The sequence below is a fragment of the Onychomys torridus genome, chromosome 3 (assembly GCF_903995425.1).
Source record: "Onychomys torridus chromosome 3, mOncTor1.1, whole genome shotgun sequence".
NCBI classification, from domain to species: domain Eukaryota; kingdom Metazoa; phylum Chordata; class Mammalia; order Rodentia; family Cricetidae; genus Onychomys; species Onychomys torridus.
Window position 1 is genome coordinate 140,695,154 of NC_050445.1, and position 18,777 is coordinate 140,713,930.

Sequence of the window (18,777 nt, forward strand, 5' to 3'; positions counted from 1 at the left end):
ACAAGCTGGACAAGACATAAACATGTGATCATAAATATTGTACTAATTAGCGGACATGGAGGGAAGAATTATCAGTGGCCTGTCCAGTCACTCTGGTTGTTTCTGGAAGGATCACAATTGCATTTACCTGCTTCTTTTAAACTGTTGTCTTGAAGTCTAAGTTTGTTGAGTATGATCTAGAAGAGATGGACACTGAACCTTTGACGCAATGAAATCATATTTTCTATCTATTGTGTCTACACTTTAATTTGCTAGATGAGGTAGACAGTTCTTTTAGTTCTAATGGCAAATTAAAGGGCCTTATGGTTAGGAATAGAAAGGTCTAGGATATGCTGTGATGGGCAGCCTAAGGTGGAAGTTAAATTGTTTTGCATCAAAACTAAGAAAGATTATTTTCTCCCCATCAGGAACTTCAAGAGATGAAATTGGAGGAGGAGTCAGCTGAAGAAGGCAGAGGGTCCTCAAAAGCCAGTGGGAAGGGCAGGGTCTCAGACAATTACCTGTAAGCGGGGATGTGGGGTTAGACAGTGACGACTGAAGGCCACTTTTAGACTGTTCTGTTCTCGGCTTCATTCCCCACATCCACCCACCCACCCCACCCCACCCCACCCCACCCACCCTCACCCCCGTCTTGGGGATTGAAAGAGCTCTTCCACAGAGGAGGAAGTGTGAGTTTGGGTGGCATCCAGCAGAAGAGACCCGTTCCAGGAGTCTCTCATTCCCCTCTTAGGTGCAAACAAACAGGCTTGCACAGAGAAGGTCCTCTGCTTGCATCCGACTCCTCTATGGTTGTTCATGTCACTGTGTAAGCTGCTCCAGGAAGAGAGCCCTGGGTCCCTTGCTCAGTGAGTCGGGGTGTCTGTCTGGGGGGCCCTCTGCAGCTGTTTTCCTTCCTCAGAGGCACAGGGTGTGATTTTGGTGTTCCGGTCCTCCTGAACTGGGGATATAATGAAATACCCGGGGTTAAATAATGCAAAACTCCTGGCCGGTGGATGGTAACTTCTCTCTTTTTTTAACTACAGTTTCTAATTCACTCAGAGGAACAAATTATGTTTTATGGGCTTTTATAAAATATTCATGCCCTCCTCCCTCAGCACTCTCAGTGGTTCAGGAAGCCAGCAAATGGCCTGGTAGAAGGAGGATCTCATTTCCTCCCAGACACAATTTACAGAGGCAGCAGACTCCTGACAAGGGAAAGGGAGGGGCCCCCTGATGCCAGAACAGGCTGAGGGAAAGGCCTCTGGGCCCTCTGATCTCCTCAAAACATGTCTCAAGACATCAGGGGCTTTGAACCAGGTTAGTGGCAAGGAAGAGTGTGGGGGTTGGGGGGCACTTCTCTGGGAGTACTTACCTCTTATTCACTTCTCCTTACAGGCAAAAGCCTCCCCCCTCCCCCCAGCACCCACACCACACAGGCCCACCTTGTTTTCTGCATCCTCTTCTCTGATACATGTGTGTCGTTTCCAAGGCAACAGCAAAATGGCCAGTATATGGGGAGATGAAGGACAAGTTTGTGAACTGGTTGTCACAAGACTGACGGTCCTGATTCTTTCCTTTTCCATTTACCAGGACCTGAGTGACAAAAGGAGACACATGGATTCTGACCTGGCTTTGCTTCACAGTTCGTGAGAATATTCCATCCTCAGACAGGGATGCTAGCGGTGGAGTCAAAGCCTCGGGTGGGTATGTCGCCGCCTCCCCGGGACCTCTGTTTCTTCTACGATGGAATGATCTTGGGTTAGAGGATGAAGAACAGAGCAAGTGAAACCCTAGTGCTATGGCCCAGTGAGTACTCTGGGTTCCTGACCCTGGCTTGAGGCTGATGCCATCTCAGAGGGTCCCTGGGCATTGGCTCAGTGACTGGCAGAATGAGACACCTGTCTCTCACAAGCAGAAGCAACTTCACCCCCAACACTGACCGGGAAAAGAAGAGACATCACACCCTGCTGCCCACAGAGACCAAAGCCTGATCCTCAGAGGGGGTTCTGAGAGTAACATTAGCCTCCAGCTGCACTGTGACCAGCACAGAGGCAGGGAGGGGACACAGACACTTTGGTCACCCCAGTACAGCACCCCCTCTCCCCCTTCTGTCCCAAAGTATTCCTGTACTATATCCTGTGTTACTTTTGGAGGTCCTGTGAAAAGAAACAGCTTAGGTGTCTTATACTAGAACTACAGGAAAGGACATTTTTAATTCACTCATAAAAAAAAAAAAAAAAAAAACCAAAGTACTTTGAGTTTCCTGTCTATTTCCAGAACGTGTTCATCAGAAAAGCAAACACCAGTCAATGAATGTGGGTATTATATCGTGTGAGTTAAGGCAAGAATCTGAGCTTTAGCAACTGTAAAACATAGAATTCTCTACCTAATTCAAGGCCAACTTGAGCTGTATTTAGGGATGTGGAGAGAATAAAAGGCTTGTGAGAAGAAGCCTGTCTGTCACCTTCTGGATTAGCCTGGTACACAGGAGCCTTGGCAGTTTAATTTATCCATGTGTCAAATATGTATGAAGCAGATTCTATGTACCAGGCACTGTGGTACCTTCCATATCTCATGAACAATTAATTGCACATTAATACTCATTACAGTACCAGTCGCAATAGCTAAATTATAGAACGAACCTAGGTGTCCAACAACTGAGAAATGGGTAAAGAAAACTGAGCAGGGGATGAACAGATGGCTCAGTGGTTAAGATCACTGACTGCTCTTCCAGAGGACCCATGTTTGATACCCAGCACCTACATGGCAGCTCACAAACATCTGTAGCTCCAGTTCCAGAAGACCCTGCCTTCTTCTGACCTCCAATGGCTCCAGGCATACATGTGATGCCCACATACACATACGGGCAAAGCACTCACACACATAAAATAAAAATAAATAAATCTTAAGAAAGAAAATGGGTCATATATACACAATGGAATTTTTGCAGTCACAAGAAAAACGAAGTTACATCATTTGTAGGGAAAAAAAATGGATACAAATAGAGACAACCACATGAAGCGAATTAAGCCAATCTCAGAAAGATCAATATATGTTTTTTCGTTTGTGCTTCCTAGATTTTATGTAGCTGCACAGTCATGGATGTATACATGACATGGAAATGAAACTACATATGGGCAAGCGGTGGCATCTTAGTCAGGGTTTCTATTGCTGTGAAGAGACACCATGACCACGATAACTCCTATAAAGGAAACATTTAATGGGGTGGCAACTGACAGTTTCAGAGGTGCAGTCCATTAGTCTCAAGGTGAGAAGCATGGCAGTGTGCAGGCAGACATGGTGCTGGGGAAGGAGCTGAGAGCTCCACATCTTGATCCACAGGCAGCAGAAGGAGACTGTGTGCCACCCTGGCCATAGCTTGAGCATCTGGGACCTCAAAGCCCGCCCCCAGAGTGACACACCTCCTCCAACCAAACCACACCTCCTCCAACAAGGCCACACCTCCTAATAGTGCCACTCCCTATAGGTCAAGCATTCAAACCCATGAGTCTATGGGGGCCATACCTACTCAAACCCCCACAGGAGGTAAGAAAAGAGAAGGTAGGAGGCGCAAGAGAATGTGCTCAATATATTACACATATTTGTACTGAAATTTTAAAATGAAAGTGATTAAAATAAAATTTGAAATGGAGAACCAGAGAGTCATGCCCATGTCCATCAGACTTCATGTCACTGTGACAAATCCCTGAGAGAGTACATTCATGGTCTCCGGGACTCAGCGCCTTTAGAACTGTGCTGGGATACACAACCTGCTGGGAGTGTGGGACAGAACAAAGTTGCTTGCCCTCATAGTAACTCAGAAGCAAAGAGTAAAACAAGACGGGACCAGGGAAAAGACACCCTTCAAAAGCACACCTCAATTACTACTTCCTCCAACTAGGCCTCACTTCCCACTACTTCCCTCAGATACCATCAGATGATGACTCTACCGAAGGGTGAATCCACTGATGAGGGTAGAGCCCCAGACACAATGCCCTCTCAGTGTCTGCATACACCAGCTGGGTACCAAGTTTGCAACATATGAGCCTTGGGTGCAGCGGGAGGGAGGGCTCACTTTATATCAAAATCATAGCATGGCCTTGGCCTACCAAGATGGCCTAAATTACAAATGTGTTCACACACACACACACACACACACACACACACACACACACACACACATTCCTAGACATCTTGCTATGCCATCCCATCACCAGCAGGGAGTTCTTGCACAGAAAAGGATGTACCTCCAGCTTCTCATTCAGGAAAAAAAGTAAAGCCAAGCTGATGAAGAGGCAGCAAAGCTCCATGTGCAGAGCCAGCTGCTGGAGACTGTGTTCTAGCCTTGCTCTGTAGCTCAGAGAAACTACACATATGGTTCCAATTTGAATTCCACTTCCTTGGGAAAAAAATAAGAAAGCCTTCCAGTCTAATCCCCTGACCCTTCCCAAAGCCAGGAAAGGGCCCTGCTCTTGGGAAGTGCCCTACAGATTCTCACTCCATGTCAAAAATAGAAAATTTTTGTAAACGAAGAAGTGGGGTATAAGTGGAGAGCCAACCCTTGCTGTCCAGGAATTCTGCTGTGGGGACTCCTAACTCTGTTGGCCCTGGGAACCAGGGGGCATATTTTGGACACAAAAAAGGGAAGTAGCAACCCAATTCCCTCCATGTATCCAGATCCTGTTTCCCATAGCCACTTAGGGAAAGCCATGTAAGCATCATGGTTTTCTGGAGAGACTGGGTGTCAACAAAGGGAGACACAGAAATGCTGAGTAAGTTATCTCTGATCCAAAATCACACCCATGATCTCTGGAGGGAGAACAGGCACACTAACAGGATGGTTTTGCCCATCGGTTGAGCTCACACTGCAGTGGGATTGTGTTGAAATGCCCTGGATGCCCCTCACTCACTAGTTGTGTGACTGTGAACTTGATTTTTATTCTCTTTGAGACTCAGTGTTCTCATTTTTAATTTAAAAAAAAACTATTTTTTTCTGGAATTAATACAAAGTTATTTGGATTATTTTCTGCAAAATAGATGTTCATCAACTGAATTTTTGGATGTTTATTATTAAAATTATTGACTGTTATTAGCCCTTTCTCTTTGCCTGGATCTTCCACAGCATGAGGGATAAAATGTTGCCATAGAAATCTATAACTCTGGTGTTGGGTGACAGTACTCCTTGGGAGTCATGAACAAATGTCTACTCACTCCAGATAAGGAGCCAGTGACAGACCAAAGTAACAATCCTACACTGAAGTACAACTTGGTAAACTAATGCGTAGTGTGTGTAAAAGGTTCCTTGCAGAAGTAGCTGCATTGCTGAAAACCCTCCCCAACATGAGTAATGATGACCCAGAAAATCTGAAACCCTAGAGCACTCTGCTCAACTTGCTGGCAGTTAAACAGCTCTGAGAGTCTCTTTCCTCAGTGGTCCTTACTGTTGAAGATAGAATTAGAGAGGCCTTGCAAATCTGGTAAGATTTGGGGACTTCCTGAGACTTGTGAATTGTTTGTTTCCTTAATTTTGACGACCTTCATTTTAGAACTTCCTGACTCTGAAGAAGTTTTGTTCCTGGATGGAATGTTTCTATATGGAAGAACTGCTACCCAACATCACTTTCGCTGTTTTATGTCTCTCTCCACAGACCTTGACAGTCTGTTACACCTGACTGCTAAACATTTGAGAGGGTGGTATTTAAAATACTATGGGGTTTTAAGGAAAACTACTCAAGACTTTAAGGTGGAGCAACTCCGTTTCAAATCCCACCTCTTCTACTTCAGACAAATCACTTCACCACTATGGCTTCCTGTTCCACACCTGTGAAGAGGGAGTCATCACAAACCCATCACCAACTGTTCCAGCACTGGTGAGCTAGCTACTGACTCCCAGCAGAAAGGCACCTCTTCCCACTTTGTGCAAAAGTGCTCTAGTGGCCTTGGGCTGAGTAGGGGATTAAGTGACAAGTAGTGAAAACATCACGTACCCTTGTTCTTAATTAATAGGAGGAAACTTTACATTTTTCCCCCCGAGTTGGAGAGATGGTTTAACAGATAAAGTGCTGGCTGCACAAATGTGAGGACCTGAGCTCAGATCCCAGAATCCACATAGAGCCAAATGCAGCGGCACACATCTACAGTCCCAGTGCTCCTCCTGTGGGATGCACAGTGGAGTCTCCTGAATCTCAAAGGCCAGCTAGCCTGTCACAGGCGGCAGCAAAACAAGAGATCTCATCTCAGGCAAGGCAGAAGATGAAGAGTGACATCTCAAGTTGTCCTCTGACACCCATGCACACTCCATGGCATGCTTGTGGCCAGACTTGCACATACAGACATGTGCACAAGTATGCAGAGAGAGAGACAGAGAGAGACAAAGAGAGAGAGACAGAGAGAGAGACAGAGAACAGAGATTTTTAAAAGGAAAAAGAAAAAATAATTTCGCTGCAGTCTGATGCTGTTTTCTCTCCTTTATGACAGTTCTAGAAACTCAAAATCTGTCTTCCACCACTGCCTTGTTGGCGCTGACTCACAGTGGCTCCCCAGAGCAGACCGCTTCGATTTCCACCAGCTTTTAGAGCTGGTTGTCAAACTCTTGGTAGTTTGAAATTGGCCAGGGTGGGACCGTCTAGGCTCCAGAAATGAACAGACATTACAGCCCAGAGCCTCTCTAAGGGAGGGAGCTGTTCAAAACAACACAGCACTCACAGAAAGCCCCTGTGGACATTTCTCCACCCACAACCAGAGGGAGGATAGCACACCCTAAGTGCGTGTGTGTTGTTTGCTGGCTTCAGACTGCCAGGGCTTCCCATCACCCCAGGCAAAGCATCTGAATTCACCTACTCACATCAGTTTCTTTCTTACGGAATTCATTCCCCTGCCCCTGACTCCCCACACACTCCCCACTTCCCCAACCACCCTCAAACAACCCCACACCCAATCCCCCCAACCCCGGCCACCTCCACCACCACTCAATTAGCTCATCCAGCCACACCTGCCTTCTCAAAGCCCTGAGCCACATCAGGACCTTACACCCGTTTTTTCCAGCCTAGCCCATTCTTCCCCACCCTTGTGCACACAGCATTCTCAGGAAACATACTCGGGACTTTTGGATGGGGCATTTAAAGATGCATTCTGAGAACTGTGTCATTACATGACATTGCTGTGTGAGTACTCCCACAAACATATATCCTGGCACACAATGTAGTGTGTCCATATCACACACATAATGTAGCTTTCTGCTCATAGGGCCTTGGTGAACAAAGCCACAGGAGAAACACAGGAGAAAATGGGTGTCATTATGAAACAAGATGTCTGAGGAGGCTGCCAGTAAAACCACATGTTGTATGTGATGTGTGTGTGTGTGTGTGTGTGTGTGTGTGTGTGTGTGTGTGTTGGTACAGATCCACACTTACTTATGGATGCAGGTACACATATGTGTGGAGGCCAGAGAACCACCTTGGGTGTGGTTCCTCAGATGTCATTTGTTGTTGTTATTATTGTTCTCATTGTTTGGTTTATACTGATTTGTATATATACATATACACATATATACTTATGTGTGTACACCTGTACATTTATGTATTTGAATGTAAGCATGCACACACCATAGCACACATGTGGAAATCAGAGGGCAACCTTGGGTGTCTGTCCTTGCCTTCTGTCTGATTTGAGACAGGCCTCTTGGTTGTTTTTCTACTGTGCATGCTGGACTAGCTGGTCATTGAGCTTCTAAGGCTTTTTCCTGTCTTAACCTCAAGTCTTTCTGCAGGAGTGCTGGGGTTACAGGTGCTCACACTACACGTCCTGCCTTTACATGAGTTCTGGGGAGTTAAACTCAGAGGCCCCAAAATTGCAGAGCAAACACTCTTACTCTGTTGTTCCTATGTTCCCTAGGCCCCCACCTTGGGTTTTGTTTTAGCCTTTGCTTTGAGACAGGGTTTTTCAATGGGACCTAAGTACAATTAGGCAATACTGATGGGCCAACAAGCCCCAGGGGTCTACCTGTTTCCACCTCCCCAGCACTAGAATTACAACCATATACCACTCTTGGATTCTTTACAGGGGTTCTGGGCATCAAACTCAGATTTGTAGTTGTGTGGCAAGCCCTTTACCAGCTGAGCCATCTCCCCAGCTCCAGTGAACTGTTTTTGATCAGTAGAAGGATCCCACTCTTGGATAAATGTCAAAGTACAGTATATACAAAAGCCAGTCACATATTCATTTAGCATCATCGTGTATTATGCTCTAGGAACCACATGATGCACTTCACTTTCACACTCTCCCAGCTCAGGCAGTTTCACACCAGCATCCCTACAGACACGTGAGTAATGTATTATGTTCCAGCCTGACAGCAAGCAGCTAGGCAATGGGGCTGTCTCATCTCTGCCATCATCTTATAGGACTGTAGTTATTTACGAAGTGTGCTGTTAACCAGGGTGTCACTGTGTGGTGTGCAGCTGTATTCATAGTGCTTGTACCCTCTCTTCTTCCTGGTCTCCACTTAAACACCATCTCTGTGGAAAGATCCTCTTTTGCTATTCTCTCCATAGCCCTATCTATTAATTCTTCATCTTATCACTACCTGCCATAAACTTACCTGTAACTCATGACAATCCTCCTGATTAGCCTCCCAAATGTTGGCATTACATGCATGAGCCAACACGCCCGGCTCATGTTTAAGAGCTTTGTTGATATGTAACTCACATGTCACACAATCTGCCCATTTGAAGCGTATGGTTCGATGGGTTTTGGTGTATGCCTGGGACTATTCAACCATCACTGTCAAGCTGAGATCATTTTCATCAGCACCAAAACACACACCTCCAGCTGTCAATCCCAAGGCTCCCGAAGCACTTGCCACCTCCCACCAGCCCCAAGAAATACTCCTCCATTTCTGTGTAGTTGCTCATTCTCAGTGTTTCATACAAATGGAGCCATGTGACATAGGGTCTATTGTTGATATAGGAGAAACTGGGAGTGATAAATTGACATCATAAAGGACCCACTAAAGTTGCTCAGGAAATATGAAGTCACACAAAGTAGAATTTAGCTAAATGAGCACTCCTAGGTTCTCTTATCAGGAAGAACACAATTCTGCCTTACAGGCAGGATGATCCTAGTTAACAGCAGCCTGGGAAAAGTAGTCTATGTTAACTATGGTGAACTATGACAATGTTTTTACATTGTAAATCTCCCCATTTGTCTAACACCTTGGAATTTCTGTCTCTGTGAAACATGTTTAATTGCTCGAAGTGTAAACTGGGGCAATGAAACTATACAAGTTGATAGGTATTTCTGTTCAGGGCTGGTTCCCTTTTGCACATTAACCAGAACCAATTGTGCGCTATTTATCCTTTATTAATCTCTGAGTGTTTGGAGTTGTTTCTCGCTGGGAAGCATATTAATACTCTAACATTATAACTGTTTTCCCTCAAAGTCTACTGATTCTGTAGCATGTATCATTACTTCATTCCTCTTGATGAACAAAAAAACACTCCATTGCTTTTTCTTTATCCATTCATCCCTTGGTGAGGAATGAGGTTATTTCTATAGTTTGCCATAGTGAATCACTCTACTTGCATTTGCATCATGCGGTATTCATACACATATTTTTCAGAGGACATGTTCCCATTTCTCCTTAGAGTCACACCTAAGAATAGAATTTCTGGGTTAGGTGGTAAGCTTCCGCCTGGCTTTTCAAACTGCTAGGAATTGTTTGTCAGGGTGGCTGGACCATCTCACACCCCCACCAGAATGATGCAGAGGTTCCAGGCTCTCTACAATCCCCATCGACCATTGCTATTTTCTGCTCCTAGAATCATCACATGCTGGTGAGTGCAATGTGATACCTCCGTGTGGTTTTGATTGGTATCTCTTGGGGGGGGGGGGTAATGACATTTGAGCATCTTTTCACATGCTTATTAGCCATTTGTATATCTTCCTTTGAGAAATGTCTATTTCCATCCTTTGCCCATTTTATAGAAATTATTTATATCTTCTAAATACAAGCTCTAAACAGATATATAATCACAGTATTTTCCTGCATTTTGTGGGCAGTCTTGTCAGTTAATATACTTTTATTGAAATTTTAGGTTTACAGAAAAAAAAAAAATGAGCTGCCTTTTCACTTTGTAGTGCATATGAAGCCTAAATGCTTTTCACTTGATGTAGCCAAATGGGTCTGTCTTATTTTTCTTCTCATATTGGGGCATTTTGTGTCATTGCTATAAATCCACTGCCGAGTCCGAGGTCTAAAACCTTTGTTTTCTTCTAAGAATTTTTGTTTCATTTGTTGTCACTTGCTTTTTTGAGCCATGATCTCACTAAAGTAGCCCAGGCTGGCTTTGAACCAGGAATCCTTCTGCTTCTGCCTCCTGAGTGCTGCAATTATGGGTGTGAATTATCAGGCTCAATGTATCTAAGATGTCCATAGTTGCTCTTACACTCAGATTCTTGGTACATTTAGAATCGATTTTGGATACAGTGTGAGGTGTGATCCAGACATAGATACCTACCTCATCATAAGTATATTTATTTTAACAACTATTTTTCTGGACTGGGGGATGGCTCCATAGGCAATACACTTGCTACATAAGCATAGGGATCTGACTTAGAATCCTCAGAACTCATGTTAAACAAACAAATAAACAAACAATAGGTGCAGTAGCATGCATCTAATCCCAGCATCTTGCTGTGAGATGGGAAATGACCACAGGAAAATCCCTGGAAGTTCCAGGGCCGGCTGTCCTGATACACACAACAGTGAACAGCAGAGATATTGTCTCATATAAGGTAGAAGGCAAGGACTGATACTCTAGGTCGCCCTCTGACCCCACATGCTTGAAGCAGCACATGTGCGCCTGCACTCACAAATATGAACATGAACACACACAGTTTGGTTTTGTTTTTTTTAAAATCTTTCTTTCTACTTACCATAAGCTCCATGGGAGCGGGATCCTTCTCTGTTTTGTTCACTGGCATATCTGTTCTCAGCACCAACGTCTGCTTGGCATTTATCAGGCACGCTGTATTTATTGAATAAGTGAATGATAATTAGCTCCACAAATGTTATTTACCATCAGCATTATTTTACACCTTCACCTGGTATGTTCTTCAGACCCAATAGCAGTCTCTAAGACTTTCTTACCTCTACTCTTCCTGGAACACCGTCATCCCTGGTCATCACCTGACCCCACCTTCTGACCTGTGGAAACAGATAATTCAGCCACATCCCCACCCCAGGTTGTCTGAAGGTTGCTCAGTTCTTCCTTTCCACCTCCTCTTCTCTTTCTGGAAATTTCCTGGCTCCTGGGTCACTCTAGTCTCTGACCTTTATAGACCACCCATCCTTGTGAGGAAATAGCCACCTACCTAGTGGTTCTGGAACATCTTGACGCTGCCCTCTCTCGAGGGCTGCTCTCGGGTTCACCTCAGACCTCCTGTGTGAACTCTGCAACAGCTCAGCCTGGTTAGATGGTCACTAGTTTAGAATGGAACCTGAGAAGGCTGATGTGACCGCACAGCTGGTGGAGCGCTTGCCTTGCAAGCATGATGTCCCAAGTTCCATCCTCAGAGTCCACATTTTAAAAAAAATTGGATGTGAAGGCATCTGATGGTAATCTCAGCCCTGTGGAGGAGGAGCCAAGCACAGCTCTGGGATCTGCTGGCCAGACAATCTAGCCTACTTGTCTATCTCTGGGTCAACGAAAGAGATTGTCTCAAAGAGCAAAGGGGTTAGCACATGAGGGTCAAAGACTGAAGTTGTCCTTTGATCTCCACATGCACAAATATTCACATGAACATGTACCCACAAAATGCACACACACACACACACACACACACACACACACACACACACACACACGGACTAGGGTAATGACTCATCAGATAAGAATGAGGATCTAAGTTCAAATCTCCAGAATTAATTTGGATGAATTCCAGTGCTGTGGGGGAAGTAGGAGATGAGAGGATCACTGGGGTTGCTGACTGCCAGCCTAGCTCCAGGTTCAGTGAGAGACTCTCTTTCAAGAGAATAAGGTAGAGAGCCGTGCAGCTGAGTAGCCTCCTCTGGTAACTGCACATGTACACAGACATACACCTTACCACATGGCTTACACAGACACACAAAATTTTAAAATTCATTTATTATTGTGTGTATGTGTATGAATGTGTGTGTGTGTGTGTGTGTGTGTGTGTGTGTGTGTTCTATATATGTGTGGATGCACATTCATACACATGTGGAAGTCAGAGGACAACCTTATAGAGTCAGTTTATTCCTTCCATGGGCTCAAGGGGTTGAATTCAGTTTGCCTGGCTTATGTGGCAAGTGTCTTATCCGCTGAGTCAACTCACCCATTGCCCCCCAAAATAATTCTCTAAATGGTACCTGAGTCCCAAATGTCATATTCAAACTGCCCAAGGGACTGAAACGTGTTGTGACAGCACAGTGACCAGAACCTACCTCTTCACCCTGCTTAGGTCACCAGTTCAATCTTAGCAATCTTTACGGACACACACAGGCTGCACCCCTCCCTTGTTGATTAACAGTCTGTAAATCCTGGAACCATGTGACTTGAATTACCGGTCAAAGAAATGGGCCAAGAATCAGATCCCTGACCCTGGATATAGACATGACATCCTGAACTGCCCAGGTCATTACTAGAGAACTATCTAGAAACCCTAAGTAAACCTTAGAGGATTACTGTCTAGCAGGAGGCTTAATACCATCACCGCATGTGCCGGTATCAGCCAGTCCAGATAGGCCTGTCAATGACCTGAACCGACACAAAGCCCTTCAGGAAAAGCTGCTTGCTCTGGAGACTATAGAAAGTATGCGGCGTGCCTCACATATAGAGCAGCACGGTGATCCCTTTGCCATTGTCCATGTCACCCATGAGAGTGTGCTCAGTTCTGCTCTGGAATAAGCTCCACCCACCTTCGACACTGTGCTCTTTGTGTTTGTCTGAATTCTTTCATTGGTGAGGCTAAAATGAAATCCCAGTGACAAGAGATGTTTGTTTGCGCCAGGACTCCACTGTCCCCTTTGGGGTGCCTTCCCACCTATCCAGTCTTCTCCCTGACAAACTAAGCATTTTTTTTATATCAGTTACATTAGATAATGTGCCAGACACATACATTACTCCCTGAATCTCCACTAGTTTCCAGGCTTCAGGGTTGGGGGTAGTGAAGTTCCACCAGGTCCCCCAGCTAGGAAAGCTGAAATTCTAGCCTCAGTTTTTAACAATCATGCCTTGCAACTCCTTTCTGGGAGATCTCTGTTGGAATTTTCCACAAAGAAAAGCACAATTAGACAAAGCCAAGACGTCCCCTTCACCCCAACAGTGACAAGTCTCTTTACAGGTCTCTGTATCTTTTCCTTCTGAAAACACAGGCCTAAGAGGGTCTAGCACAGGGATTCTGACTTCTGTATTTCTGTCCTCACTGGCCTGCCCTCTTCTTCCTCATTTCTCCTGCTCTGCTTTTCTTCTATCTCCCAAGCCAAGCCCCAGCCGCAGCCCTTCCCTCCTACCCACCTATTCATGTCCAAGTTAGCACTCACATCAAAGGACTCTTGTGGCTTCCTTCCTGGGCAAAGCAGAAATAACTCCTGGCAAGGTAAAAGCTCAGAGTCCTCAGCCACAATCATTATTTCTATTTCGTCTGTCCTGTACCTTTTTTCAAATGACTCCTACTCCTCACTTTTTGCAGCTTGCCTTGAGCCTTAACATGTTGTGTGGGGGGTGGGTTGCTCTCTCCTAATAACCCCATGGACATCTTCAGAGAGGGGTGTGTTCCCAAGGCCCACGTTCAGAGCTGCCCCCTGCCAGCCCTTCCCCACAATTGCAAAGCCTGCTGCAGCTCTCAACAGCTGGACATGTAATGGAGATGTATGTGTCCCTCAGGACATCGTTACAAGCAGCTCACATCGGTTAATAGTTTCTTCCCACTGCCTTTTCCAAGGTAGGGACTGAGCTGGTGAAAGGGAGGCGACACAATATACTTATTATATCTCTAAAAATGAAATACGTATTCAAATACAATCATCAGCCTGAATCAGTCAGGTAGGAACATGGACTTTCTTCCATTCCTGCTTATGATCCCATCATGCTGAGGGAGAGAGGGAGGGATGGAAGGAGGGAGGAAGGGAGGGTGGGAAGGAGGGAGAGGATGTGAAGGGGATGGCACAGAAGGTCCCTCACACTTGAGGTGGGCAAAGTGCAACTGGATCACAAATCACTGGCGTTACTAGTCCCTCTTTCTATTCAAGTCATTTGCACACTCATTGCACACACATTTCAATTAGTGTGGATATTTCTCTTGGCCAGATTGCATTTAATTCTCCTTTAGCTGGCCTATGGTGCCCTATTTATTCCTCTGAATTATCTTGTCGGGTCTAATCCACCCCACACCCTTTATCAGTGTTGATTTGGCTCCCATGATAATCCTCAGAGAGAGGAATTAGCATGTGTGTGAGGTGGTGCTGGAGATGGAGAAAGCAATTAGTAGCCACAACACAGTGGAAACAGATAAAAGGGCCGTGGGCTCTACAGGCCCAGCTCAGGGTCCCTTTGTCAGAGAGCTCTTTCTGAGGGGTGCCCAGGGCTAATGGGTTATGTTTCCTTGTGGAGTATTTGTTACAGATGATAATGGTCTGTTTTTTACTATTTTCCCCTGATACACTATGTTCTAAAAGAAAATATTAAGCAGGCCTCCTCCCACAGCCCTTAATTTACATTTCCTTTCTCAAGGGTGTGTTATTCTGTGAGACAGTCTCTCACACACACACACACACACTATGTGTTCTGGGCCTGTCGGAGCACAGGTACCTATTTATCTCATCTAATTCCAGAAACAAGTTTACCCTCACAGGACATTGCAGTTCTACAAACGATTTCCCTCATGGTCACACAGCTGGACTGCATTTCCCAGATACCCTTGCTCCTAATTAGGCATAGCATGTTCCTGAGTTCTGCCCAGTGAACTGTAGGCTACATCCTGACCTGGCTCACAAAACTACGAAAACTTGAACCTTCTCCCTCTTTTTAGCCAAGGAGAGAGACTCTGGGGGACTAAGATGGAAGGATCCTGAGTCCCCGAATCACAGTGGAAAAAGAGTAGGCTAGAGGAGCTATGTGATCAGACACACTCAAGTCAGACTGTTATATGGGCAAGATAAAAGCTTTTGTAACATTAGAAGTCTAAAATTTGGTTACAGCAGTTAGCTCATACTGATTACTACAGCCCCCATCCCATAATTATAATCAAGACTGAGAATTGTGGTAACTCCCCCAAGGTCAGATTAAGTGGCAGAGGTTGGAGTCCCAGCCAGATCTTTGGATTCAAACCCTCCCTCCTGCCATCGTACCACAGCTGCTGCCTTCAAGGGAGCGAAGAATCTGCTGAGACAAAAGATCACTTTGTGGAAATGCATTTCCAGTTCATTGGTGCTGTCCTAATTAGGACTTTAATGAAGATAGCTCCAGGGAAAAGAAGAGACCTAAAGCAGGGAGGTAATCAAGGCCAGACCCTGGTCTGATTTGGGAATTGATGCTACAAAGTCACCTTTGAGGACCTCAAACCAGCCTTAGTCAACAGGAGGTGGCAGCCCAGGACGGTGGTAGTACACATAGAGAACACCACTCATTGAGAGAAAGCCAAACACTCATTGTCCTTGGAAGGAAGGAAGCCACGTGTGTGTGTTAGCTTTCTACTGCTATAACAAATACCTCAGATAATCAAATTAGAGACAGAAAAGGTATGATTGGGTTCAATGATTTGGAATTTCCAGTCTATGATCAACCAAACCATCATTTGGGGGCCAGGGGTAACACACCACACAGGAGCCCACGGTGGAGCCAAACCACTCACCTCACTGGGATCCAGGAAGCAGAAGGCTGAAGAGAAGAGAGCAGGGCTCAGGGTCCTATAATGTCTATGGAGGCACATCTCCAGTGACCCTAAAACTTCCCAGGCGCTCACTCTTAAAGGTACCAGCTCTCAGTGGTGTCACCCCTGAGGGTTCCAAGAGATACTCCCAAAGCTCTTGGGAAGCCTTTATACTCGGGCCAGGTGCAGTCTGCTTCTACGGTCTGGGTTTGATGGTTCTTCTCTGTGCCCACAGTCCCCTCTATCACCTCTATTACATTGCTGTCAAACTGCACTGCTGCTGCTCTTTCTTGTCTGCTACTGTCTGTGTATTGTGTGTTCTTGACTTCCCAGCGCCTGGCACATGACACAGCAGGAGCTCAACAGATTCTAGACTGCAATGCTTGAAATAAGCAGGACCCTAAAGGAAAATCACTTGACGTTGTGTTGAACTGAATACCATGTTTTCCAAAGATGTCCTCAGCTTAATCCTTCTATCTATGTTATGGGGGGAAATGGAATTAGAGTTGCAAATCATCTGATCTTAAGGCAGGGAGACGATGCTGAATATCTCGGGTGGTCCCCACGGTATTCAAGATGGAAGAAGAGGGGGGTCAAATGGTGTCAGAATGGTGAAATGGCAGAGGGACCTGGCAAGCTATCACTGATGCCAGAGAGAAGAGAGCCACACCCTACAAGTTGTGGTTGTTTTTAAAATGCTCTGCCCCTTCCCCCAGATCTTTTGGAAGCTAGAGCTCAAGATTTGTTCTGACTCAATTCTGTCTCCCCCAGGACCTGACATAGCTCCTCACAAATAGATGTTCAATTAACCTGGAAGAGGGAACAGTGAGTGCTTCCTCTGCAGTTTGAAAGCTGTGGTTGAGGCAAGAAGATCAGCACGAGTTCAAGGCAAGCCTACATCATATAGCCAGTCCTAAGCCACACTCAGCTGTGGCGAACAAAACTGTCTCCAAGAACACCACCACCCTGGATAAGTTTTCTCTCGCTGGTGTTACAAACCACCTCAGATGGTGGCTTGAAACAAGTGTATCGTTTTATAACTAAATTCACTTGTTACATACATCATCTTGCAGGTAGGAGGCTCCGAAGCCTGAAATGGGTACTAAGGAAGAAGTCACTCTTGTTTGTGGTTCTTGCCTTGTCCAGCTTCTAGGGAAGGCATGGTGGACAACACTGGCTTGAAGAGTCTTGGGCTCTAGATGGAGAAGTGTCTGCCACTCTGTTCCTCCACTCCCACCGCATTAGGAAGCCTCCACACCTCCTTCCAGCTCCGTTCCTGGTTCCTGTGGATCATCGACATCATTTTGACTCAATTTTGTGTGAGGAGAGAGAGAGAGAACATTGGAGGTGGGAAGGAAGGAAAAGGAAGGAAGATAACATTCAGAAGGAAGTAGGGTTGCATCTGCATAGCTTTAGTGCATCTAGGCCACACTCCCAGCAGCTGTGAAGTCTCAGGCCACAGGAAATGGTCCTTTTCTTCCTTCTCTGATCCCTGTAGTAGCAGGAGAGATAGTGTGTCTCTGCTGGCTGGGGATACGGCTCAAGGGTTCAGCCCTTGCCTAGCATGTGTGAGGGGGGCCCTGCTGTCATCCATCCCAGCATGCAGTCAGAAGACCTCTAAAGAAAGGCTGTATTACAATGTCCCTCCAGACAGGAAGGACAACACCCAGCCTCCCTGACTCCCCCTTCCTGTCCCCAGAGCCACACCTGTGGGGAGTATATTTGTCTTGGTCCTCTGTATTCTCTGACTCATGGGTCTAATTGAACTTTCTCTGTCTTTTAACCATCTTCCCCCACATCCCCGGCTGTGGCTTTAGAGGTGGCCTGCACAACCTGCCAGGGCCCATTCTTAAGTCCAATCTGGGAGCCATGCTAACAGACTAAAAACCCTGATGAAATAACTCCACATGAGAACACATCATTCTCTACAGTTTTCTTTCTAAAACCTGGCAAAATTCTCTCCCTCCCTCCCTTTGTCCTCTCCCACTCTTTCAATCTCTCTCTGTGTCTCTGTCTCTCTATCTCTCTCTGTCTCTGTCTCCCCACTTCTCCCCCCTCAGATGCTTTAGGGAAAGAAGCCACAAAATGGACGCATTCCGTATTCTCCTTGAAAGAGGCCAGAGGTAGACATGGATCCTTGCTACAGCACCAGTGCCAACAGCTGGCTTGGCATAAATATTCACAGCCAGGTTTTCAAATTCCAGTAACCATTATGAAAAGGCTCTTGCAAACGACTCTTTATGAGGCCTCCAGCCAAGAAGAGTGGGAAGCTTTGATCCTGTCTGGAGCCAAAAGGACCAGGAGGATGGAGTGGAGACAGAGCAGAGGTGCTGGCCAGGACCTCAGCGGGCTGTTTGTCCAGAGTCTCTGCACTGCTCAACTTGCCAGGGCATTCTGGACCAGCGCCAGGGTGAGCTGGGTTTCAGGGTGGTTGCCTGTACATCGGGCCACACTGCTGTCAGGGAGTGGTTGGCCAGCTTGAAGAGGCCCAGCCGGTGGCAGACCAGCTGGTGGCTCTTGAGGAGCTTCTCTTCTCATAAGACCCTCTCATCCTTGACTTTGGAGTGGAAGCTGCCCTGGATGAATGGGAATTTGTTTGTGTGTATGTATGTTTGTTTGTTTTCAACCCTCCAAACTCCTCTATGCATAAACAGGGTGTTTAGGAAAAGTTGAGACAGCAAGGGTCTGCTGTGGTAGTCACGGAGTCTTACTCAGAAAGCAGTGGGTGGGTCACCGGTAGCTTTGTTCACACTAATCGCGCACAGACTCTGGATAGAACCCAAACAGCCACACTCCTCTTCCCTTCCCCAACTCTCTCTTCTTCCTGGCCTCCGAGCTCACACTGGTCCAGGCCAGTGGATAAAACACCTTCACCATGTAGGGATAGTTCCCACAGAGTATTGAGGAGTCCTC

At 46.0% G+C, this 18,777-nt stretch overlaps 1 long non-coding RNA gene across 1 annotated transcript; it reads right to left on the minus strand.

Annotated features, from left to right (window-relative positions):
- Positions 1-645: 645 nt before the first annotated feature.
- LOC118580402 lies at positions 646-15,873 on the minus strand. The gene is made up of 5 exons (XR_004944526.1): positions 15,847-15,873; positions 11,126-11,182; positions 10,912-11,003; positions 1,422-1,572; positions 646-937 (listed from the first exon to the last, which is right to left on the minus strand). It is a non-coding gene; the product is annotated as an uncharacterized LOC118580402 (long non-coding RNA).
- Between the last annotated feature and the right edge of the window lie 2,904 nt (positions 15,874-18,777).